Genomic DNA, 27,364 nt, shown 5'->3' on the forward strand with positions numbered 1-27,364 from the left:
TTAAATTTATTTTCATTGGCTAGTTAATAGTTAGAATAACAACGTTTTATTAATCTATTGAAATGAAATTCATATTTTTATTACTTTATTCGTTTTTACTATATTTAAGTATATTTGCTACTCATTTTACTTACACCCTGTAATTTGAAAATATTACGAATTTTTACTACTTAACTGACACAGCGAATTTTAATCGCAAAGTTCAATTGAAATTATATACTTATGTCCTTTTTTTGTCTCAACAATGAATTATTAAAATAATTTAAATTTATTCATAAGGCAAATGAAAAAAAAATGATTAAATGCATTCGTAAAATTTTTGAACCTTTGTTATATTATTTTAATGATTTTTCTCTACATTGTTATAATTTAAAGCCGGCACTTTAAAAATAAATTTTATCTTTCTCATCTTAAATAAACATAATATAATTTTTCCAGAAAAATAAAATAATAATAAAAAATAAAATAAAATTTATATCATAAAAAAAAAAAAAAAAACTGAAAAGTTTCGCACTCTTTACTGAAACTTATGTGTAGGTATATACCATATACAGTACACAGACATACTCATGAAAAAAAAAAAACCATTTCATTTCTGAAAAAGTAATCAAGAAGTGCAGCTTGCTCTCTGATGAAATTTACACTTCACTGGAGACTGGATAAATTAAAACATAGTGTGCTGTACAACTCGTATATCTTATACACTATACAGTCCTACGTGAATATATATATTTTTTTATTTTATATTTTTCTTTTAGTTTTTTTTTTTTTATTATTATTTTTCTTTGCGTTTGATGAAAGCTACAAAGTTGAGAATATAAAGTTTTTTTACACTGCCCTATATTTTTTTGCCCTATATTCGGGCAAGATTAAAATTTTTATTTGAAGACCGTTTTTTAAATGTTTTCCCTTTTTACTTAAAAACTTTTTTAAATAAACAAATCTGTATTTATAGAGTTAGAGTATATGAAATATCAAAAGAAGTTTTTCTTAAGAGGGCATATTCTTGCAGTAAAAAGTAATTGAAAATTTTAGAAAAATTTTTGAGTCAGTATTTTAACCGATCTAGGTATCTAGGAATTATATTTCTAAGGAAATACAATATACTATGACTATCCTATTAAGAATATGTAAAAATAATTTGTTCAAAATCTCGTTTTTATGAGATGTATAATTAGGCTATTGATTATGTCGAAAAAAAAACAGGGCAATAAGGAACTAAGACGTTCACGGGTTTTTTATTGCAGGAATCGTTCAATGGGTTATAAGAGAAGATAAAACCGCGGAGTGCTATTAAATGAGAGGGTGGAAACTAAAGATAGGGGTGTAAAAGCCCCCTTTTTGGGTTTTTTCAATATATCTCGTAAACCGAGCAAAATTTTAATATATTGCTCTCAAAACTTTTGGTAGAGAATTGAATTTCCTATTAGAATAATATTTTTTAAAAATTGAAAAAAAAAAAATTCCATACCAAAATAGTCGAAACAATCATAAAAAAAATATCAAAAAAATCGATTTTTTGAGTTTTTTTGCTTTTTTAGTTGTACATTTTTTTTGGGTTGAGATAGACATAAATATTGCTCCAAAGAAAAAAAGAAGATTAAATTTCCTTCAAAATGCTGTACTCACTAAATTTTTTCATTGAAAATTAACCGAAGTATGGCCATTTTAATCTAGCTTTTTTCGCATTTTTAGTTTTACTCAAGTAAAACAGAAACATTTGAGGGGAAAGTACGATAACTTAAGCACCTAGAACTGATAGTGAGATTTTGTAGAGGGGTTAAATACAATCATTGTTTACTATGGGAGGGGGTGTCTATGTCCCCCCGTTTTGGCGGAAGGGGCAATTTTCTAAAAAAAATACTTAAAATAAAAAAAAATTATTAAAAAACAACGGCAACACTTACAGTTTTGATTGATAGTTTTTTCAAAAGCTTGAATTATAAACTTAATATTAATTTTAAAATGAAGTTATTTTAATCAATTGTTTATTTTTATTTTTACACCTCAAAATTTATTCTTCCAAAAAATTAAGAAAAACAAAAATCTAGATCCATCTAAACATATATCGCTATTCACAGCTGAACGTACCTAATATTTGTACAAATTCCTTAGTGACCTACATTTGCAATCCTTCACATTATAAATTCAATAATTTGAACAGTCAATGAACGGTCAAAAATAATATAATTTGCATTTAGATTTGTCTGTAAAAAAAAGTTACACATACACCAGAGTGAATCATTAATTTTCTTCTATAAACTTATACTAAAATCAAAAACAAGTTTACTTTTGACATAGTTTTTCTTTGCATTGTATTGTTCTTTAAAATTTATGTTATATAAATAAAAATTGGATATTCCCCCTCCTCAGCAGCAGTTATTAACTTAAAATGGGTAATTTTTTTTATGAAAATTGAGAGTAAAGTTGTTAGTAAAGGTAAAATAAGCATTTACAAAAATTGTTACCCGCATGAAACTTGGCAAAAAGTTAGTTTTTGGAATAAGAACCAAGAATCAAAAAAGTCTATAAAAAAAATGGTAAGGGTTTTTTTTTGCGTAAAAGATTGAGGGGTTGAAGGTCAACTTTAATCATACGACACATGTTTTTAAGGTATTTTTTGATGTTGAATCCAATAACATAAACATAAAGTCAATACGATTGCTCTAAGAAAAGTTATTTCTGATTAAACGCAAGAGTGCTTGATTTTTGACTTTAACAGGTAAAATATAACCAAAACCAATGTGAAAAATATTCTACATTGATGAAAATCGAGATAAGGGTTTAAGATGAAGCAGAGAGAAAGAATACATACCTAAAGTTCTTAAAAATATTTTTAGTGAAAGGTTGTTTTTTTGTTTGAGGGGTTGAGTTATATGTATGAGAATGATATCATAACATCTAACATTAATTTGGTTAATTTTTTAAACCTGGTGAAAATGTTTCTTTTGTTATTAGAACCAAGAATCTAAGGAGTATATAAAATTGTCTTGAGTGAAAGAGTGTTTTTTTTTTTAAAGAAATGATGAAATTCAAGACAATGACTACAAAAATACTAACTAGGAGAAAAATGGTACCACAACGAAAATTGTGAAAAATATTCCATTTATAACAGAAATTAGTAATCTAAGCAGACTATATATTTTATATCAATGGTATAAAAGGTACCCCTACGAAATTGTTTAAAAATGTTGTCTTTCCCATGGGAGTTACGAATAAATTAATGTCGATATTTTTGTCTTCAATTACTTCCTCTGGTCAGATTTATTTCAAATGGAAAATATTTAACTTATCGAACTTTTCATAAGTTTGTATAGTTTATAAAAACCTTATTTACTATTAAAAAGTTCAATCTCCTAGCAAGTCTCTTTCATATTCAAGTTGAAGACACTCAGAAAAAGTTAATATCAGACTTTAAACAAAATTTATACCACAATCTCAAATACCTATACTTTAAAAACTTGATTTAAGAAACAACAAACAAAACAAAATAATATGAGCAATTTCTAAAAAGTACAAGTTAAGCTCCATTTTCTCTTTTTTAATATTACACATTTCTAAGATAAATACAAAAACTTTTGCTGATGTTCTTTGTCCTGTTTGATCAAAACGATGTGCATTAAAAGTCTTATATCCTTTCTAGGAACTATATGTATAACAATGAAACATCCATTTATGAGTATACTTCTCTCTACAAGTTCTCAGAAAAAAGAAAAAAGTCGACAAAAACATAAAAGTTCATGTATACATATATATTCTTTCTGATAAACATTGGCTTTCAATAAATTCTTGAGTAGAGTACTTACATAATATTTTGAAAGTCTATTTTGCCAATATTATACGTTGCATATTTATTGGACTTTTCAAGTACCCTGTGTATATTCAAATTTATACTCTTTCCATATAAGCAACTATATATTTGAACCTATTTTCGTCCACAAGTTGGCCATAAAAGCAGCAAAACCTCTCTCCTCTGCCTGCCAAGTGGTTTCTTTTGTCCTGTCAGACACTCATACCGACCCACAAAAAAAAACACCAATAACAACAAAGTCAGAAATTCTGATGTTCATCTCATAATAATCGTCGTCCGTTGTCGTCAGTCGAAAACTGACTGGCACACAAAAGTCCTTATAACTACAACTTGAGCTGACATAGACATGCAGAGCACTTTGATGATGATGATGATGGGGTTGGCTATTCAAGTGAACATCGTTTGCATGAAAAGAGCCAGCCAGCAGAGCTATCAGCCAGGTCACCAACACAATAGCAGACGGGCGAGTGTCCTTTCCAATACTTCTCTCTATTCCTGCATGTTCCAACATCAACGCACGATTTAACCAATCGATTATATTTTGTTATTCACTTAAAGCTTATGACGAAGAGCGTTAGAGGGTGACTCTTTCACAACACAAAGGTGAACAGGACACCCCTAAACAACGAGACTTATTCTAACAAAGGAAACCTGGAACAGGTAAATTGTATCTACTCGAGAGTTTGATGGGTTTTTGTGTATTTCTCAACAATCTGTCAATATTCACTTCATTTCATATCTGTGACCATTAACAGGTGATTTCGTTAACAAATAATATTAAATCAAAATTGTTGACGGGCTGGGAAATGAATATGCATGCCAAAGCTAGTCGTGTTGTGGTGTTGTCATTAATTTTTACAAAGGAATATGGTCAATTGTTCAAGGAAACTTAGTCTGATATTTTGAAATTTAGATTTTTTCATTTGGGATGTGGGAATTGTTGTAAAAGGTCATTTTAAATTTTTTTCATAGTTTCATTCACAATTTAAAACATACAAAAAAATTATAAATTTTTTTTTAATTTCAAACCCCTTTCCTGCAAAACTAAGTTCGTAATAATTCTTGTGCTAGCAACGACGACCTAACAATACACTCTTCACACCACAACTCATTGGTGCTTGAAGTAAAGCAACTAAAATATTCATAACATTTCAACGCCCTTGTTTTGCTAAGGTTCTGTTACTTTTCTGTTATACTGGTTAGAAAGATTTAGGTCAATGAACGAATTATTAACAAACAACCCCAACTAACAACGGAAAATACTTCCATTGTATATATTTTTTTGCTGCAGTACATTTTACTTATTTATAGTAACGACTAAGTCTATTATTTGTACTTATATTATGTATCAGCTAGTTAACTAGCTTATATTTAACTCGAGGCAATTATATTTTTATTTAGAAATAGGTTACAATTTATTTCTTTTTTAATTTTTAAATTAAAGCAATGAAAACAAAATTGAATAGTTATAATGTAAATTGGTTTTTGCTTCACATTTTTATTTATATTAACAAAGTAGCAAATAACTTGCAGTGGTCGAAAGTTATTGCTCTCGGATTTACTCTTATTTTAATTTTCTATTTCTTTAATATACAAATTTTAAATGTATGATTTTAACAAAAAAAAAGTTTAAAAAATAATTAGAATTCATTCTCTGAAAGGTTAAAATGAAAAAATGTATTCAATTTAAAAAAATGCTCATACGCCACAGTGACCCTTTTGGTAATTCTGATTTAAATATTGCGTCTTAATGTTGGACTATCAGAGTTTGATTTACACCTACACGGACTACTATTTATGTAACTTTAAACGCTATGACATTAAAATATGAATAAAAGCACGACAGGGTCGCACGTATTTTATCGAAAAAAGGGGCTTAGAATGTTTTAGTATTTTATGTATAAATTAATTAAAGAATATGTTTACTTAAATTTAATGAGAAATTTAAAAGAAATTTTAAAAATAATACATGTAAAATTAAAAAAAAAAAACTAAATAAATGTTAGAGGATAAAAATGTTTAAAGCTCCAAACCTAGTATGCAATTCAATTTCTTGAATGAAAACAAATTTTAGAATATTTAAAAATTGGCAGCCACCACAAAAAAGTGACGCCATTTTCTAGCGTTACACTCTCGCACTTTCGCAGTGCGGCAAAAAATTTAAATTCAAAATTAACAATAAACTATTAGAGATACAAAATCTCCTAAAGCTTATTTAAAAGATAATAATCTAAAGCCTAATCCAAATGAAGGATTTTTAAAAATTCCGTCATTTAATAGGGTAAACAGGAGTAAAACCGAAAGATGAAATTTGGGCTAAAATCTAAACGCGTGGTCGTAGAGAGTTGATTCTTTTTGTTATAGATAGAGGAGACTGATTTAAGGATAACTGCATTTAAGAAAAAATTCTAAAAAATTCTGAAACTCCGCTATAACGACAAAATATTGATTATGGGTAGGGGAAATTTTTTTTGACAATTCTAAAGGTGCCAGGTGAAAGAGAAAGGAAAAAAAATTAGGCGTCTCATACGGATTTTTTTCCAACACTCTGCGTTTCGAAATATGAATTTTTGAAAGCGTTCAAGAATCTCAAGTTATATGGGACATGTAGGACTGATAAATTCGCATACATGTGCAAAAAATTGGAATCGTTAAAAGAGTTTTGACTGAATACGGAGAAAAATAAGTTTTTAAAAAACTGGTTTTTTGGCCGTTTTTAACCGATTTTCATCGTTATTTATTTTTACCTTTTTTTCTTTAATAGATAGAGGAATATTATATATTGAGTAATGATAGACCATGACTACGAATATATGTGTGCGAAATTTCAATCATTTTCGTAAACACACTTTTGAGATAACGGTAAAATAAAATTTCAGAGTTCAAAAGGTTATAACTTTTTACCAAGAGCAGATAGAAATTTGACTAAACATTTATGAGCATCCTGATACAATTACCTTTCAATTGGTATATCACACATAACGCTAGACTAACTAAAAGCCACACAATGTTAAATCAAGAAACTTGCGAAAAACATCATACCACCAGTGGAGATATGTTGTGCCATGAACAGCCACCAGTGTGGGAAGTACCGTAATCTCAGTCTGGAAATTCCACATGGTTGAGTTTAAAAAATTCTAACTTCTCTTGAAATGAGATTGATACGTCATTTGAAAGGTGAAACAATAAGCTTTCACATGGTATAAAATTTTGTATAGGTTGTTAGGGAAAAATTCATTTAATAGCATGAGAACATAAAAATAAATGTTTTTTTGATTTTTTTGATGAAAATGATTGTTTTAAATAAATTATTTTAATACTTTTTGCTCATTGTAAAAATTTAAAAATTATTTCATTATTTAGAAGAAATATTTGGCTTTTTAATGGTATAATTTTTTTTTGTGAGCTTTTAAAATAAAAAAAAATTAATATAATGAGAAAAGAAAAAAGGTATTTTTTAGCTTTTTCTTGTAAAATATGATTGTTTGAAATAAATAAACCCTTCAAATGGCTCATTTTAAGAGCACACAACCTGTTTTCTTACGACGTTATCACGTAAAATCATCGTCCGTAAACCGGCTTTACAGACAACCTCTTTTTTTTGTATTTTAACATTAAGTTTACTAAAAAGTCTTTGTCAGAAAATATGGCTGGTTTTTCAGAAAATGAAAAAGAAGAACTATACATTTTGGTTCTTAAAAAAATTGATTTTGAAGAAAAAAAAAATTGTGTACTACTCCTAAGAGCTTAATATGAAGTTTCAGTTCGTCATTATAGAACCAAACAACATTAACCTTTGGGTACTTTTTTTTGCTGAAGGAATATAAATATATATTTCCATACAATTATTTTGGATAAAAAAGTTTTTGCAGTAAATAGACTTATTTATTGTTTCTATAATTGTTTCAAAAAGAAATACCATTTTTTTTTTTTGAAACCATGCAAAAAGTGACTTTCATAATTATGGCACACTTATTGACACGATTCAAGATATCAGTACATTATTAAAAAATAGCAACTGATTTAATCAATTGGACAGTGAAAAAGCATTGTTTTTGATCAACTGTATTTCAAGTATCCTATAGAAAAAAATGTTATGTATACACCACAGTGACCCAACATTTTCCAAAGAAATTTAGTTCTTCTAAATAAACGTTGCTTCCAGAATTATTTTATAAGTTTCAATTATATAAGAGTCAAACGTTTTAATGAGACATACAAACAATATTGTTTGAGTAGAATAATGTTGAAACAATTTTTCAGTTCTTCAAAGGCCTTAAGTAATACTTTTCTAAATTTTATTGGCTAAATGTATATATAAAATATAATTATATACAGCACTCCGATTCACTTATATTTGTAGGTTATTATTGTTCTTTGTTAATGGATTTTGTTCAAAACAACTTCTTATATTATTCTCAAACTTCTGCAATTCAGAAATTTAAAATTGTATCATCTACCCAGATGAGCTTAAAATGTCTCCTTATTCGTCGAATTCAGTCAACGAGTTTCCAAATACTCGTTCACACATTATTCAATTCGAAGAACCTTTTGTAATGGTTATTGAAATTGGAAAAGTATTGAAATACGAACTCTACCCCTTTCTCTCTGCCAATATACGAATTCAGAGACTTCCATTTATTAAGTACAAATAAACCCTTAAGCTTCCAATCTTAAATTTAAATTGCTTATGTACCTACATTGTACAAAATAACTGAAGCGAGCTTAAGAAAGTATACGCGTAGAATATGAATATAAATATTTAAGTCCCATAAAAGTACGTGAGCGTGAAAATCATTTCATCCTCTGCTTATTCAGTTTTTTTTTTTAAATATCTTGAAAAGCACCCAGTTTATATCCGGAGTTGAGTTTTTCATCATCTCCTTCATTTTCTATATTTTCAAGCAAAACCAACAACTAACTACTTGACAATAACCACGCCAACCATAAAATCCATCATCACGACAGAAAATGAACCAATCCGATTGCATATTTAGTCAGGACGACGCACGACATCCTTCCCCACAACTCTGCTTTTTTTTTCTCATCAAAACCGCATTTCGATTCATAGCAATCTTTAAGATTTCAAGACGTTGTTAGTTGCTTAAAAAAATTATTATCTTGCATCACTTCCGTTATAATTTACAAAACTTCTTTTCCTTGCGCTCCGAATATCTCCACCGCCTGCCACCGTTATCGTCATCATATCGTTCACAATTTGAAGACGATGGAGTCGCTTCGGTCCGTGTTTCGGTTGCTTAAATCCTTCACTACTCGAGAGAAAAGACTTTCTCACTTCTTTGGCAAAACATATCCTTAATTTATGTTTTCTATTCATATACCGTTGTTGTTGAGAATCCCCTTTTCACTTTCACACTCCTCCCGTTTTCATGTTCACACCTTAAGCTTATGCTGTATTCTCGCTCCCAATCTGAGAAGCATTAAGAAGCAAAATACATATCGACAAGGACACTTAAATATTATAATATGCATTCACCTTAGTTTACATATCTTCAAACACATCCGTGTGTGTTCTTATCTTTAAAGGATGTTGCAAGAAATGGGTTTTGGGTTCTTAAGTATAGTGTAGGTGTCAGTGTTGATGTGGGTGGGGGTGTAGATGATGATGATGATGTGGGTTGGGGGTGTACTTACATTGATGGTGTATGCACTTAAGCGTGATTAAAATTATTTTTTAAGTACACGAGAAAAAAAAAATTAAAAAAATATTTTTAATTCATTTCATTGGAAATTTGCAATTTGCGGAGGGGAGCTGGGGTAAAATTGCTAAATGGATGAAGGAAGGGTGAAATATAATTGTATAAAAAAAATGAATGGAAAACATATTTCTGGTCTCAAGTTTTATGTGGGGTTGTGTTTTCTTAATTGACGTGCACTAGACTATACGATAAATTGCTTTCTTTTGAATAAGCGTGTCATTAACCTTAATTTGTCAAATAGTTTAACCCTTAACTATAGTGGTGAAAATTTGTGGTGTTTTGAAATGATAAAATAAAATACAAAATTGAATTTTTTTATAAATTTTGTTTTTAAGCATCAAAAGATAACAATTTAAAAAAAAAAAAAAAAATAAAAAAAAAAAAGAGAAAATTCATTTTCAACGGTTTTTATTAACTTTTTAAAAGTTGATGTGGGTCCCCTGGACCCACCACTATAGTTAAGGGTTAAGTATCAGGGCAGATACATACCTACTAAGGTGGGTCGTTTTTGGGTTTTTTCGAATTTCAAATCGTAATAGCGCGGAAAAGTTGTGAATGGTGAAGACTAAGAAGGGGTTAAAAAATAGTCAAAATCGGTTAGTATCTTCAATTCGCGCATCAGCTCTAAAGCTTGAAAAAATATTAAATAAAATGCACGACTGGGTCGCACGTACTTGCTGTATCTATTGAAAATTTAAGATTTTGTAGAAAAAAAATCAAAAAAAAAAAAAATCAAAAGTTTAAAAATTAAATTAAAAAATTTTTTTTTCCAAAAATGTTTTTAAAAATATTTTTTTTAACATTTTATACTTAATGATCTCTGTAAATTTTAAATGAAATAACTAATGTTTTGAAGAAATATATGAACTTAAAAAATATGTCAAGTTTTGAAAAACGGCAACGCCATATTTCCGTTCTCCGCATTTTTTGAGAAAAACTAAAAACGCAGTTTTGTTAGAATCAATAAGAGTATTCCGCACACCAAATTTGATTGAAATCGTTAGAGCTGTTTTCGAGAAATTTGCAATACCTCGAAAACGTTATATGGGAGGTATGCGTTAAAATGGAGATATTAAAAAAATAAAAAAAATAGGTCTAGGGAATTACGTAAAAATCATCTGTACCAAGTTTCAAGCAAATCCATCCATCCGTTTAGGCCTTAGCTCGATGTACATATGGACGCACAGACGCACACACGCACACACGCACAGACCGACGGACGGCATGACGAAAACCACTTTTTTGATCTTCTCCATCAACGTAATGTTGGTTTTGATTAAAACCTCGATTTTTTTTTCTACACCAAACCAATACTTGCCCTACACAGAAAAAAAAAACCAATATCAATTTAACATTTTTTAAATATCAAATTAACATTTTTTAAATATCAGCCAAAAATGCTCTATAAAATGTGTTTTATGATATTTAAAATGTTAAAACAACATTTTTATTATCAGGATGATATTTAAATGTCACATTTTGGAAATTTTTTTTGATATTTTATTATCATTTTTTCATATCAATTTCTCATTCCAAATTATTGAAAAATATTAAATAAAAAATTCTTAATGTGTACTAATTTAAAGGCGCTTTGTGTTTTTTCGAAGTAAAATGTATGATTTACTGAGAAAATTTGATCGGCACTAAGATCTTACTTCACATAGTTTGGGAGAAAATAACAAAACAATTACATCACCTATGCTATAATAGAATAAATAATATCACCATTATTTTGTAAAGAATATTCCCTTTCAGTAATGTTTTGAAAAAAGAAAGAAAATTCTTAAAATAATAAAAGTAATAAAAATGAAAAGGAAAGAAATAGGAATTATAATAAACTAAAACGTAAAATCTAGTCAACATTGATATTTTAATTGTCAAAGTAAAATTTTCACTATCCCACCTGAAATTAAAAAATGTCAAAATGATATGATAAAATATCAAAATTGATATTTTAATTGTTGGACGACTTTTGTCACTGAAAAATTTTAATTTGATAGCTGTTATCAAATTTTTTTTTCGGTGTATAGAGCAAGTAAAAAATGGTATATTTACAAACAAAATTTAAACACCTTTTTTTGTAATAAAATAGCCTTAGACAACCTTTATATTAGCTAAATATTAAGTAGAAAAAAAATTTTCAAATTGGGTAAGGACTTCCGGTCGCACATGCGTTTTGAAATTAGTCGAAATATGGCAAAATTTCTTTTTTTTGACGAATTTTTTTTAATGGTTTAGACTATTTGGTAAATTATTATTTTTGCCAAATTTGAAGTAAAAATAAAGTTGACACAATCAGTGAATGCTATGAACTCGTTAAAGATTTGAAAATCTGTTAGTCAAGAGGGATTTGACTATGTATCATTCTCCTCGTCGCACAGTGGTGCTTTGACGAAAAGTCATGACATTTGGGACACTGAAGCATGTTAGTATGAGAAATACGAAAAATCTTCCAACTTTTATTTTTTCAAAATGGTGGTTCCAAAATGGCGGACAGAATAAGCGTTTATAGAATTTTCTTTTACAAAACTGAATATAAGCTAGAAATTTAGCTAAATTGATGTCAAAAAGATGTTCGCTCTTGGATTTGTTTATAAATGTTCATATTCAATGAAAAACAAAATTAAAAAAATTTAAAACAAAGATCAAAACGTACCAAAGAAGTAAAAAACACTTTTATACCCTTTTTATGCTATTTCTTGGATTTTTTGATTAAATTAGCACATTTTTTGCATCTTTCCTATTTATTTTCTAGAAACTAGTTGGCAAATATATAACGCCAAAATAATCAACTTTATGTGCTCACCATTTCGCTACAAATTAATTAACAGTTCCAAGTTTTATAAAAACACAATTTCTTACTTTTATTTGGGAGCAGCACCCGCCAAAATATTTGTATAACGTGGCTCTGGTTTATTATTTTAAAAACCTGCCCAAGTTGAAGTTAGAACGAAAGATATTACAATTTGAATTAAAAAAACAGGGTTTTTCAGAGCAAAATAACAAATAAAAATAAAAACAATTTTCTCGAATTGTTGTTTGGTTATTTCTTTTTTGAACAAAAGCCTCTATTTTTGTATGTGTATATAACTATTTTGATTTTATTTTCAACCAAAAAATGGTATCCAACTAAAAAGAAAATTTAAAAAAAAAAGTTTAAAAAAAAATTCATTATATTCCGTTTTCAAAACAAAAAATATTTATTTTTATAAATACAACAATTATTATTTCAGTGAACTTACGGATTTCTTTGTTTTAATGGATAAAATATTAAAACCATTCTGTACCAAAATTTCTGATTAAATCGGTAAAGTCGTTTCGACCCCAGTTCTTTGTTAAGCAGGTACATTGACAACCTATACGATTAAAAAAATATTTAATTTTTTTTTTTTCAAAAGTAGGACATAATTGTAATTTGCGAGAGTGCTCATATCATTTTTTAAATCAAAATCTAGGCGATTTTTAAAGATCAGTGATAGCAGTGAGCAACATATAAAAACAGTAGCGATCAATAGCTACTATTTAATCACTCTTGAAAGAGTTAAATCAGCAAATTACTCTTTTAATTGAAATATGATTTAAAATAATGGAATAAAAAATAAAAAGAAAGTTAGTTACTTCAATTTTAAAGTTCAAGTTATATTTTTGTATTATTTTTTCTTCGAAAGTAAGTTACCGTTTTTGATTTTTGTATAAATAAGAAATAACTCCTTGCATCCCTATACTGAAACAATGGTACTTCAAATAGAACTTCTCTATATTGTCATTATCAATTTAAACTTTTTTCTGCATCTTTGCTTTTTTCATTGTTAAGGTATAGGTAACTACAACGGCCACTTTTTGCAAAAAGTCAAAAAGTGAACATTTTCAAACTCATTTTGTGATAGTTTTTCCGACCAAAAAATTAAAAATAATGATGCAGAAAGCTTATTTTTTGGTTTGAAAAACAATTTTTGTAGTTTTTTTCCATAAACAAATGGAGCTTGAAAGAAAAGAAAATTTTTTTACTTTTGTAAATTTCCCACTTTTTAGGTCATTGTAGTTAAAGCTTTAATCAAATCATTAGGTATGAAATATAGAAAGCTCACAAAAAAGCAGTAAAACTTTAAAGAGCCGAGAATATTTTCTGATCTAGAGCAGTGAAGTTGCAAGGAACAGAGAGTATTTTGGCTTATAAAAGCAGTGAAATATTTGAGAGCATCGAACATTTTTACTGTTTTCACTTGTCACTTGATCGCTTCATGTTTATCATTGTAAATATAAGACAAACAAAAAAAGAACACAACAAATTAGATTGGTTTGGATTATTGTAATGCTGAGAACTGAGAAGTGACCAGCCATATTAAAGAGCAATCGCAACTGCTAACTGCTCAGTGGAACAGCAGATTGAAAATAAAGCAGCTATATCGCAATAACAGCCTCAGCTCTATCAAAATCTTTATAGTTTAGAGCTATTTTTTGATACATTAAGCTTTTTCGTGTCAAGACTTTCTTATCTTATCTCAAGTTTGATTTTTTTTTACGAACTTTTGAAATATTACTTACAATTTTATGAAAAACGATTTGATTAAAAGTTCCACCAAAAAACCAGAATTTTAATTTTTTTTTCTAAAAAATAAACATAAATAAAGAAAAATGAAATATGTATGAAATTTTTTGCTTATTATTAACAAAATCTGTTAAATCGTCATTTACATAAAATAATATTGAGTAGGGTATTAATATTTGTTAAAAAAAATTGGGGAAAAATAAAAAAAAAAAAAGATTTTGGAAGAAAAAAAAACATTTTTTGTATATTGCCAAACTAAAAACTTACTCGTACATTTCAACTAATAAAATAATACATGTAAATAGGGAAGCCGGCTGTCATAGTTTTTACCTATTCCCACGCATTTTGGAAGCAAAATTGCCACTTCCGGTTGCACTTTTTGGTGTTTAATAACAATGGAAAACTTCAGTTGAAGTGAATAGAAAATTCAAACAAATTCGACCCTTACTTTTTGTCCAACTTACTCAAAAAAAATATATTTTTGGAGTTTAGAGTTTTTCCCAAAACTAAGAAAAGATGTTCAAAAATGTTAATCTTCTTTATTTCACAAGTCTTTTTTTTCAGGATAGTAAAGTTCAATCAATTTAAAAAAAACCACAAGAAACGAGAAATATTATTTATTTTTGTTAAGTAGGTATCAAGCATCCTTATCATGCAAACATTTATAAGAAGGACATGAAAATAAATTTAACTACAGAAATGTTTTTTTTTTTTTTTGAATTTATATCTCTAGCACGTGCAAGTTATCCTTTTTAAAGCATCCTTTGCTGTCATTTCAACCAATGTAATTAGTTTCAAAAACATTTCTTAAAAGTCTTCGAAGATCATCTTTCAAGAAAAAAATTATTTTTATGAATTTCTATCCATAAAATTAATAGCATTTTTTTATTGTACAATCCTAATCTGTCCTAATTAAGTTAATTTTTCCTTTATAGTTACAAAAGAAAAACTTGTTAACGTCTCTTAATCAATTTGAAACCCTAAAATTACAGCTAATTTAGCTAGGAAATTGTTTACGATTAAGATTACTCGTCCTTAAATCTATATTATCACTTTGTGAAACATTTTAATAGCTTGTTGCCTAGGATAAATCACAGCTCATTTTAAGCAAAGAAACAAAGCAAATAAAAAACTTTTGATGAAAAATACAACTTTACACCAAAAAAAATAAAATAAAAACCCCTCAAGCCTATTATTATCTATTATTATTAAGTACCACCATCAAGAGCTGTTTTTAGGCAATTTAAATAACTTATCTACGCTCAGCCACGCAATAAATTCATACAAAAAAAAATTAAAAAAAAACAATAAGATTCATTTTAGTCTTCCTACGAACATGAAACACCCAATAGCAGCAGACCCATCCAATTGCTCCATAATTCACATTAAATATAATTTATATCTTTAATCTACTTAAATTCTTTCTGTCAAAAAAAAAAAAAGAAAAAAAAATAGAAAAAAAATGAAAACAGAAATGAAATAGGACAAAATCTCTTCGAGCCATGAACATTTGAAATCCATATGCTTAGTCGAATTGCACCCCTTGGCTTCAAAATCCTATTTTCATATACACAAGATAAAAAAAAAAAAAATTAAAAATAAAATACCCAACTCAGTCGTATGAACTTGTTCTTGCGTCAAATTCGTTTTTTTTCTCACAAATAGTTTTGATATTTATTCATTGAGAGGCATATAAACTGGTATTATACTTTCATGAATTTCTTCACTTCATCTTCTTTATCATAATTATGTCATATCTGACTAAGACCTCGGGTGAAAATGTTTTTTTTTTTTTTTTGTCAATGTACATATAACTTCCCCTTAGAGAGTACCTACCTACCTAAATTGCAAGGAAAGGCAAGAATAAAAAAATGCCCAAAAATACATCCGGAAAATGTGAAAACAGTACCGAGAAACTCATGAATAAGCCTTCAGGATTTTTCTTCCTTATACTCGTATACAACACCCTCACAAATATTAGTGTAGATGTAGGTCTAAGTATATTTTGTGCAAGGATGGTGATATGGATCTTGAAGAATTACGCACCCTCTGGCCTTGCCCATTCGTTGGATAGAAATTTATTGCAACATACTTTTTCACACTTTAATTTCCTGTATTCACAAGTCCAATTTTTTTTTTGGCAAAGAAGGACAAATAGGGAGAGAGTAAGCGAAAAACTTTTACTTGAGTTGCTTACTTGGCGAATTGTGTTCAAAGCAATTTAGAGAATGGCAATTTATTCGATATAGTATAACGTAAACAGATATTGTGCGAGTCCTTTTAATTTGAGCTTTCTTGAAATTAAGCAAAATAGACATGGAGTTGTGAGTGTAGATTAGACGTCTCCTGTAGTAATATGTAGAATGGGTTTTGGTATTATACTAATGATTGTTGTTTTTTTAAGTGAAAACTTCTTTCGTATCGTAGTGATTTGAAACAAGATGAAACGAAAAAGCAACACGAAAAATCAATTGATCATAACTTTTTTGTTTTAATAGATAGATGAATGAAATTTATACAGTAGATAGGTAATTAAATAAATTATGATTGTGCAAAATTTCAATTAATTTCATATTCAAAATTCTGAGATAACGGTGAAAAGATGTTCTTTTTCTAAACACTTTATATCTTTTGATCTAGAGCACATAACAAATTTATACGCATGCTGATAATATTACCTTTCATTTAATATATCACACATAACGGTACGTGCTCTACAAGTTATATAATCTTTAATTGAAAAACTTGAAAAATACCTCAAAACACCTGTGAAGATGTAATCTCAGTTTGAAATTTCGAAATGGTTGACTTTAAAAAATTCTTACTTTTTTTGTGGGCATGGTAGAAACATGATTGAAAAGTCAAATAAAAGGTGAAATAATAAGCTTTCAGATGTTTTAAAAGTTATTATTTTGTTAATTTATTAGGTTGTCATATAAAAGATATGGATTTAAAGTGATGGAATAAAAAAAGGTAAATTTTTTCGATTTTTATTTTATGCAAGAAAAATAATTTTTAAGGTTTCACTTCTACAACGTGTGAATTGCACACATGATTGTTTTTTTTATCGTAAAAGGGACTGAAATCCACATTTTTTTTTCAAAAAAATTTTTTTTTATACTATGGTCATAATTTTGAAAAAAAAGTTATAAAAAATATTAATCCAGAAAGTGTTTTGTGTTTTGGCTTAGGAGAAGTAGCATACATTATTGTTCTATGAAAAGTAATTTTCTCAGTTGTCCGACTTTTTTTTGTGGTCATAGGCAGTGTATGTTACTTACAAGTAACATGACAATAACACATTAGCTTTGCTATTTATTATTTTGGAACATAACTTTTTGCTATTCATATTTCTTAGTTGTGATGTTTTTGACACGATAATACTGAAAAAAACATTTTTTAATATTGATTTTCATAGCTTGGGTTCAAAAGGGTTAAGAAGTCTTTGATCATTTTCTTCCAAATCTACATTTTTCCTATTTACTAAAACTAGAAATGCCGCATAAAGTGGTATGAATTATTATGTGTTAACTGCAATAAACTTAAGTATGAAAGGATCAAACAGCCAAACATTTTCTATGACAGATAGTGAATAACGTGTTCAATCACTCCAAACATCCCTATGCAATCAATGGTTTCCTATTATCGTTAGCTATTCGATATATTGTTTCAACCTTGTTTTCAAATTGATTGCCATTAAATAACCTTTGACAAAATTTCTGCCAAAAAATTAGCATACATACCGATATTGATGCCAGGCTAACCCCTGAAAATGAATTGAGTGATTTTCAAAGCTTAATTAAAAAATGAAACAAATTCAAACAGATTGTGTCTTTTTTTAAAAAAAAAACTCTCTAAATAATTTAGTGCAGTTTTTCTGCACAAAATAAAATTGTTTATATCATATTTTTCATTTTGCATAAATGCATGTATGGATGCAAAGTTATTAAATCTTTTAAAATATTGCAGACTATTTGGACTCACCCGCGAACTAAATTCCTCTCGAATATTGTATGCATATGTATGTTTTCAGTAAAATCCAATTAAAATTTCAGCCATCCACATTGACGTCCAGTTTTTGTTTAAGAGCGCATTCATTTGTCATTCAACTTGTATATGCGCTGATGGCCGTTTAAACGGATATTTTTTGTTTGTATTTTAGTTCTTTTATTGGTCATCCTCATCAGCCTTTGAACAATCGAAAAATTCAACGAACGAAATTTTTTTTTCACGATAGCCTTGTGCAATGTATGTTTTCAAATAAAATGGAAAATATTTATAAAAAAAAAACATTTTGATATATTTTTGTGATGGAAAGCAAAAAATTAAAAAAAAAGTACGTATACACCACAGTGTACTTTTTTTTCTGAATCCACTTTAAATGGTAAAAATTTAAATCCCATACCTTTCTGTTTACTTCAACCTAAACTGTAACAAAACGTGTGTTTTTCTTACTTTACAGCATATTACGAAACGTGAAGTCGCATTCATTAAGTCGCACTTTGGGTTAGGCTATACACATTATGTGTGTTTAGAAAAACTGTGTATATGTGGAAAGAGATTTGAAGGTGTACACTGTACAGGGACAGGGACAAGGACAAAGACACAATGTGGAATATATGTGTGTTTGTTCTAATAAAACATAATTACGTGCGTGTCATGCCAAACATTAATTACGTACAATCAGAGTGGAATGCTTGTGTTTTGGCAACATCTTTATGTCTCATTATTGTTAGATACACTCTTGCTAAGCACAAATTATTATTATTATGCTCTGTCAGTGTGTATGTGTGTGAGTTTCTGAAAAGTTTTTTTTTTGGGTGTTTCTGTTTACTTGTGAATTTGATGCAAATGGGTTAAGTCATTCAAAACGGAACAAAAACAGGAACTAAACTTTATTCTTCCTGCAAAAATTTTTTAAACAGGGTGTTACTTTATTGAAGAAAGAAAAAAAAAATGCACGACTTCGTTCAACTTACTTGCTGTTATGGTAAAAGTTGATAATAATATTAAAGTTTTTTTTGTTAAGATTCATAAAACAATTCAGTTTTTACGATATCTAAAAAAAACCTATACAATTTTGTAAAACTGTCTTAAAAATAACGAAAATATCTTTTTTAAATGGTTTTGACAATCGCATATCACATGAAGTATGTCGTCGCCTGAGAATTGTTTTGTCGTATACGCCAATTTTGGAATTTTGGGAAATCGCATTTTAAGGTTTGAGCTTTTATAAAAAAAAAACTGGCCGATAGATTTTTTTCAATTTTTAATAGAATATTTTGTGCGATATCTTCTTTATATTTATGTTGTCAAAATTGTCACATCTATTTTAGTTTTCAAATTATCAAGGTTTTTATCCAAAATCAGTTTGTCGTAAACGCCACCAAAATCAACTATTTTTTCCATCCCGTACACGTACGACAAAGTAGGCGCACGTACAACATTCCAATACTAAAAAATAAATAAAAAAATTTTCACAGTTCGTTTTTATTTATTAATTAAATATTTAAAAAATAGTTTCTTATTACATAGAAGTAGTATTGGTTTGACTTAGAGGCTCAATTATTAAAATAAATATATCTAAAATAAAGAAAAACCAAAAAATATGACCATAAACATAAAAAAAATTTAAAAAATGTCTTAACAAAAAATAAAAGTCATCCTATGGCTATGAAATATGAAAGAAATAAAATAAAAAATAAACCAAGTTTGGTTAAATTAATATATGGTCATAAATAAAAGTAAATTAAATAAATATCAAACTAAAGAATTTATTCTAATTTTTTGATTTGACGCTTCATAATATTCTTGGTCTGATTTAGGCATAAATATGAAAAGGCTTTTAATATCAATAATCTTATCCTTAGTTATCGAGTTAGATTTTTTAGTAATTTGAAGACATTGGCTGAGAAATTTACAGGAGTTGCTATGGTAGACTTTTTATATGTTTTAAATATTGATGAGCTTTTATATTCCACTTTTCTACCGCTCGCTTTGTAAAATAGTGTAAAAGTATCATCAGTATCATCAATTTGCAAAACAATAACGCAAATTTACCGAAGAACAATGCGGCCTTAAAAAAATAATTTTCGACCAACAGGTGTTTTTTGCGAGCGGGTGCAATAACAAAACTCACAGCAACCCTTTTTCGCTTCGTTCACGACAACGCGCGTGATACATTTTGGCTGAAAAAGAAGGGTTTTTGGTGTTTTTGGTGTTTTTTTTTTTTTTTTTTGAATTTGAGTAGAGTTGTCAAATACTCGACAAGATAAGATAGAAGATAGTGTCAGCTTAATTTTGGCTTTAATTAATCTTTTTAGTGCAAAAAAATATCAAAAAAGATTTTTTGGTATGTTAACATTTAAAAAAAAAAAATTCTTACTGGCCAAACTATAAAGATTTGACAAAATAAATTATATGACAATTTTTCATTTAAAAAAGTGTTGCCGCATAGTAAGTTCTAATTTGTAAAGTGGCAAACCTATTCTTTTATTTTCAGTATCAACTTATTTTTCATTTGACACCAGTTTTAGTATTACACAAAAAACCCAAAGCTAGAACCAGATTTATGAAGGTACCTACACTTTGTTCAGGACATTTAAATAAATAAGCAAATGTTTTCGAATCCATGCTTACTAACTTTTAAATAATTGAAAAAGATTATGGTCAGAAATGAACTTTTTGCAACTTTTTCAAGGGACATGAACCATTTTTGTGCCCAGGGCGTACGCTGACGAGACTAGTATCAAATGAAAGCTTATATTGAGCTCTATTAGTAAGCCAAATATTTTAAAAATTGGTTTTGGGGATTTCGAGATATTTGAGTCTGAAGTTGGGGACGAAAAAATCAGAAAAATCTAATGTTTTCCAAACAAAGGTATTACCTTAACCTTTTATTTGGTACCAAAATTGTTTTTCTAGGTTCTATACTTCGGATGCTATGAAGATTTGTTTCGAAAAAATCCGATTTTTTTAATTTTCAAACTATTTTCATTCTTCAAAGTAGCTTCGTTATCGGTTACTTAAAAATTCTAAAAATGGTATCCTATTTCTTTGAACATATCAAAAGCTTAGTTAACTGAAAATCATAGAAAATAATTCTTGAAAAAGTTTCAATTTCCCAATTTGTACTAATTCTTACTGAAAATGAAACAAGAAATCACCTCCTAATTTCGTGCATCTCAATATGTACATATTTTTAAATTACTGTTACTTTTTAATGTTCTAATTCTTTCTTCTTTAAAGTCTTGGTTTTTCATAAGAAAATAAAAATCCTTCTTAAATTAAATTCGTTTATTCATTATATTGTATGTATTTTTTTTTTCGAACTACGTTTGAATTTAAAAGTGAACTTTTTAATTTAAAACAAATTATTTCTTCTTCGTCGATTACTGCCAATCAAAAATTAATTCAACCGGTCAATCGCTTTCGTGGTCATCATTCACGGGGTGTTGGTTTTTTGATAGAATCATCAAGAAATTCTTCTAGCTGTTGAATCTTAAATAAGTTGTTTTTATTTGATTTTTTTTTTGTGCTGAACAAAAATTTAAAATATTTAAATTTAAAAAATTAACACCAAACTAGTAAGGGATTAAATTTTTTTAATTTTTATTGACTCAAGCATAAATTAAAATTTCTCTTAGGTTAAAGAAACCTCATATTATCAAAAACTACTTGCCATGAAACCCCCTGTTTTGAGGTTCATTTAGGTGTCTATGTTTTTTTTTGTTGTTGTATATTAAATCTAGAATGTGGTGACTCTGTGTGTAGATTTTTGGATGCTAAACATTTTAATGTAAATGTCAATAGTAAGCCCAAAAGTTCATTATGAGTAAGTCCCTTAATGTTGTTGTAGCTTTTCAGGAAAAATCCCTTTTGCAAGAAAATTTGTGTGCGAGCACTATAAGGTAACTAGTTCCTGTATACGTACTGCTCTTCTATCTACAAGGAAAAAAGGATATTTAGTTTTTGCCAAGTATATTTTCTTTTTATATCAAGTAATTGAGAATTTGTTTTATATGGTAAATTAAAAAAATTAAAACTTGAGAATACTTATAATGAAAATGTGATTTAAGATGGTAACTTAAAATAATTAAACTAAAAGTAAGCAAATAGGTGTAGTTTTATGTAAACAATACAACAATATTAAATGAATATTAAATAGAAATACACTTACTTATATGAAAGAGTAAAGGATTCCTTTCCACAAAAACAATCTATGTTTGTTATCCTTAATTTGATTTACCAAGAAAAAATATACACATTTCGTAAGTGTTGATGAGAACAAAGAATTTCCAAGAATTACTTAAACTTTTAGTGGGAAATACACTTAACTACCATTTATTGGGATCTGAAGTAAATTGTGAAATCCATTTTGTATTTGTAGTTTACTCCCCTAAATTTATAAAGACTTTGAGGATATGTTTTTTAATCCCATAAGCATTAGTAGTCTACGCTTTACTTGATTGTTAAGAAACAGTAAATTTTGTGTACATTACTTTTTGAAGACTGAAGATTTCATTGGAAGTTTCTTTCTGTTTATACACGAAAAAAAAGACCACCTTAAAGCGGAATCCGTATGAAACTAAGCGGATATCTCCATGTTTTTTTTTTTTGTCAAGATGACTTCCGTCTTAAATTCAGCGGACAGATCTTTAAAATTTCTTGAATGTGCAAATTTAAAAGAAATCCACTTAATTTAAGCGGAAAATCATCTTATTTTTAGTTAAAAAAACTAGCAGCCTCTGAAATCGATCCTACAACTGTTGGGTCAGTAGGCGAGTGCTTTACCATAATCCTATCTCACTGTTGGAAATTAGTTTGATAAACTGCAAATAAAGCTGAAGTTTGACGATAATTTTAAAATTTTTATTTTTAATCGGTTTTTTAAGATACAAATAAATCAAATATAAATAGTCCGGTCAAATTAGACTAAAATAAGGGGGTGAGGTTACATTAATTCCCAGCAAGCTGAAAATTGGTAGGATTGTTGGAAACACCATCATAAATTAAATCTAAAAAGTCCTCATCGATCCGAGGTGTGGAAAAAAATTTACGGGGGGTCAAAGGTCACAAAAACTGGTTTTTCACGATTTTCAGCAAAACGGTAAGTCTTATCAAAAAAATTTCAATGCAAGAATTGTAGACCAGATTATTATATATAAAAAGTGTCATGACACTTTTTTTCCTAAGACCCACCGTTTCTTAGGTATAACGATTCAAAAAATTGAAGTTGAGTCGAAATCCTCATAATCAGGCCTATTCTGAAAAAAATCTCCCAACTGAAAAGTTCCTAAAATTTCATTATTTTTTAGCTTGGATTTCGTTCTTCAATGGTTAAGAATATGGGGAAAGCAAAAAAAAAATGGAAATTTTCACCATTTTTCCGATAGGGGCCCTTCTCCCGAAACCATTTCCTTGAGAATTTTTGTTTAGAATAGGTCTGAATATATACATGGTGTACGATAGAGAATGGACAGCCCTAAAACGGTTGATAGCTACACTTATGACTGTTCTAAAAACAGATAGAAAAAATTTCTATCGCAACCAGTTCATAAAATATTGGCTTTTTTTCGTTCAGTGTATTTTAAATTTTATCATCTTATGTTTTCGTTCACTACAACCACGAATGAATGAATTTTATTTATTTCTTTTTTTTTATCATTTTCTACAATAATTGTGTGAGTACATAAACGCTTTAAAAACTGCATTGCTATTGCACATTTTCGTAAAAAACATTTTGAAATCTATTTTTTGATGCAAAATGTAAAAAAAGTATTTTATGAAAAATTTTAAACACCTGTGGTATAAAATAAATCCATAGAAACCTAGGTGGCCAACTTTCTTAAAAACATTCTCGTTTAAGGGGAATATTTTTAAGAAAGTTGGCCACCTAGGTTTCTATGGATTTATTTTATACCACAGGTGTTTAAAATTTTTCATAAAATACTTTTTTTACATTTTGCATCAAAAAATATATTTCAAAATTTTTTTTACGAAAATGTGCAATAGCAATGCAGTTTTTAAAGCGTTTATGTACTCACACAATTATTGTAGAAAATGATAAAAAAAAGAAATAAATAAAATTCATTCATTCGTGGTTGTAGTGAACGAAAACATAAGATGATAAAATTTAAAATACACTGAACGAAAAAAAGCCAATATTTTATGAACTGGTTGCGATAGAAATTTTTTCTATCTGTTTTTAGAACAGTCATAAGTGTAGCTATCAACCGTTTTAGGGCTGTCCATTCTCTATCGTACACCATGTATATATTCAGACCTATTCTAAACAAAAATTCTCAAGGAAATGGTTTCGGGAGAAGGGCCCCTATCGGAAAAATGGTGAAAATTTCCATTTTTTTTTGCTTTCCCCATATTCTTAACCATTGAAGAACGAAATCCAAGCTAAAAAATAATGAAATTTTAGGAACTTTTCAGTTGGGAGATTTTTTTCAGAATAGGCCTGATTATGACGATTTCGACTCAACTTCAATTTTTTGAATCGTTATACCTAAGAAACGGTGGGTCTTAGGAAAAAAAGTGTCATGACACTTTTTATATATAATAATCTGGTCTACAATTCTTGCATTGAAATTTTTTTGATAAGACTTACCGTTTTGCTGAAAATCGTGAAAAACCAGTTTTTGTGACCTTTGACCCCCCGTAAATTTTTTTCCACACCTCGGATCGATGAGGACTTTTTAGATTTAATTTATGATGGTGTTTCCAACAATCCTACCAATTTTCAGCTTGCTGGGAATTAATGTAACCTCACCCCCTTATTTTAGTCTAATTTGACCGGACTATTATTTATAAAATTGTTTTGTTATTTTCTCCCAAACTATGTGAAGTAAAATCTTATTGCCGATCAAATTTTCTCTTCGAAAAAACACAAAGCGCATTTAAATTAGTACACATTAAGAGTTTTTTATATAATATTTTTCAATAATTTGGAATGAGAAATTGATATGATAAATTGATGTTATAATAAAATATCAAAGAAAATTCAAAAATGTGATACTTAAAGATCATCCTGATAATAAAAATATTGTTTTGATATTTTAGCTAGGGTAACCTCGGGCTTTATGGCGCACCAGGCATTATGGCGCACCTCTCAACTATTATACTTCCACTACTCGTATTTAAATAAAACCAATGCATAAACATTGGCCTTCGTCGAACACTAGCCTTGTGACGATCGCAGGTCAGTGCTATTATTTTTGTGCCAAACAAGAAAGAAAACAAAAAAAAAAAAATATACCGGTTCTGGGTTCCAATATAATATCGCTTTGTTGTTGTTTGTGTGTATCTCGGTAAGTAAAGAGTGAAATGCAGAGTACAGTTTTGGTTTGGTAATATCACTTGTTATATTTTAAATGAAGTAAGAATTGTGTTTAGTTTTTGGAGTTTTGAGAATATGTGTAAATTTTGCAATATGGCCCAGATGCAATAAGGGCATTATGGCACTACATTATACCCGACTGCGCCATAATGCCCTTATGTAAAACTAATTTCAAAAGTAACTTACATTATGTCTCTGCATTTTTTTAAATTTGAAAATAACATCAATTTAACGTTAATTTTATGAAACTTATTTACAATTATATTTCAGAAATGCCAAATATACCTACGTAAAAAAAAGTAAAGGGATCCGAAGTAAATGGGGTTCGCCATATTGCCCGTACATAGGGCAATATGGTTTTTTTTTTTGACTATTTTTAATTTAATTTATTTTTTGTTAAAAACTTTGAATTTTTTACGTTTTTATAAAATTTAATAAAAAAAAAAATTATTGAAGTAAAAATTGTTGTCCGTAGTAAAGTTATTTCAGTTTGTGCTTAGGTATGCCATAATTCCCTAATTTACCCTATCATAAAACACATTTTATATAGCAATTTTTGCTGATACATATTTAAAATAAGTTAATTTGATATTGTTTTTTTTTTTTTTTTTTTTGTGCAGTCTTCGTTAAGAACGTTACATGTTTGTTTGAATATACCTATTTAAACCCAAGCTTAAGGCTTTTGTTTTTTTTAAATGAAGTGCACTTAGCTTAATTTTTAAAAATATGAAACCAAATTCATTCTGTATCCTGATGGTAATTACTTTCAATCTAAAAAAGTACGTCACAGAAAATATCTTAAGCTTTATATTTTACCCTGAAATTCTAAATACTAGTATATGGTCACCATTATGAAGGTTTTCCCTTTCAGAATCGACCTATATTTATTTATAGAGTTAAACAGCTCACATACTTTCACTGTTCCTGATGATGCCTATCTAAAATGTGTATCATGTTAGTATGAATATATAGACAATTTTTCATTACTAATACTCATTCACATTTCTCAAGGACATAAACGAGAAATAATAATCATTGTTATCCTAGAACTATATATTCTCTTTTTATTTTTTTTTCCTCCTACTGTTCACTACTATTCACTGTGTTTTGTTGAATTTACTCTGGGTTTATACAAACTATATCTATATGCAAGTCCTCTTGTGGCTGTCCAAAGTGATGATGGTATAGAGTAATATCAACCCTGAACGAGAGAGAGAGCTTCTAGAAAAGAAGGAGTGACTTTGTTTTCCGTAGCATCATCATCATCATATTTATAAAAGAATACCCAGTATCTCTCTATCTTTGTATGTAGTACTCATAGGATTGTACGTATAACTGGAACATATATACATACAAATGATTATAATAATTTCTATTGTCTTTGCGCTTCTACTGGTTGCCTTCTTCGTAGAATTTTTATCATTTTAACTTTTTTCTTAAGGGCAAGTATGTTTTTTTGTATAAAAAAAAAAAAAAAAAAAAAAGAAAAACAACAAAATTATTTTTTTTTGAAGAGTATGTTTGTTGAGTTGCAGAATTTACAGAGTAAAAAGGCAGATTAAAGCCCCTCAAACGTTTTTTGACGTGATAACGTCTTATAAATCGATGAACCATGGCAGCTACCACAGAAATGTGACGCCATTTTCTAACGTTACACTTTCGCAGTGCGGCAAAAAATTTCAATTTAAAATTAAAAATAGACTATTAGAGATACAAAAATCTTCTATAGCTTATTTGAAAGATATTAACCTAAAGATTAATTCTAAAGATGCCAGGTGAAAGATGAGGGAAAAAAAATTAGGCGTCTGATACTCTGCGTTTCGAAATATGAATTTTTGAAAAACACCTTGTTTTTTAGGGGTATTTTTGGGTAATTTTTGATTTTTATCTTTTTTTTGGAGCGTTCACAAAATCTCAAATTTATAGTTAGGTTTTGG

The 27,364-nt window shown here is 28.4% G+C and overlaps 1 protein-coding gene and 1 long non-coding RNA gene across 4 annotated transcripts in view; one reads left to right on the top strand and one right to left on the bottom strand.

Annotated features, from left to right (window-relative positions):
- The window catches only part of LOC129916989 (uncharacterized), a 34,022-nt gene extending 15,643 nt beyond the window's left edge, over positions 1–18,379 (bottom strand). The window contains exon 1 of the long non-coding RNA XR_008772572.1: positions 18,065–18,379. This is a non-coding gene — a long non-coding RNA (uncharacterized LOC129916989). The remainder of the gene's footprint in view (positions 1–18,064) is intronic.
- The window catches only part of LOC129916987 (patj homolog), a 163,100-nt gene that overhangs the window by 42,324 nt on the left and 93,412 nt on the right, over positions 1–27,364 (top strand). The window lies entirely within an intron of this gene.

Source organism: Episyrphus balteatus, chromosome 3 (genome assembly GCF_945859705.1).
Source record: "Episyrphus balteatus chromosome 3, idEpiBalt1.1, whole genome shotgun sequence".
NCBI lineage: Eukaryota > Metazoa > Arthropoda > Insecta > Diptera > Syrphidae > Episyrphus > Episyrphus balteatus.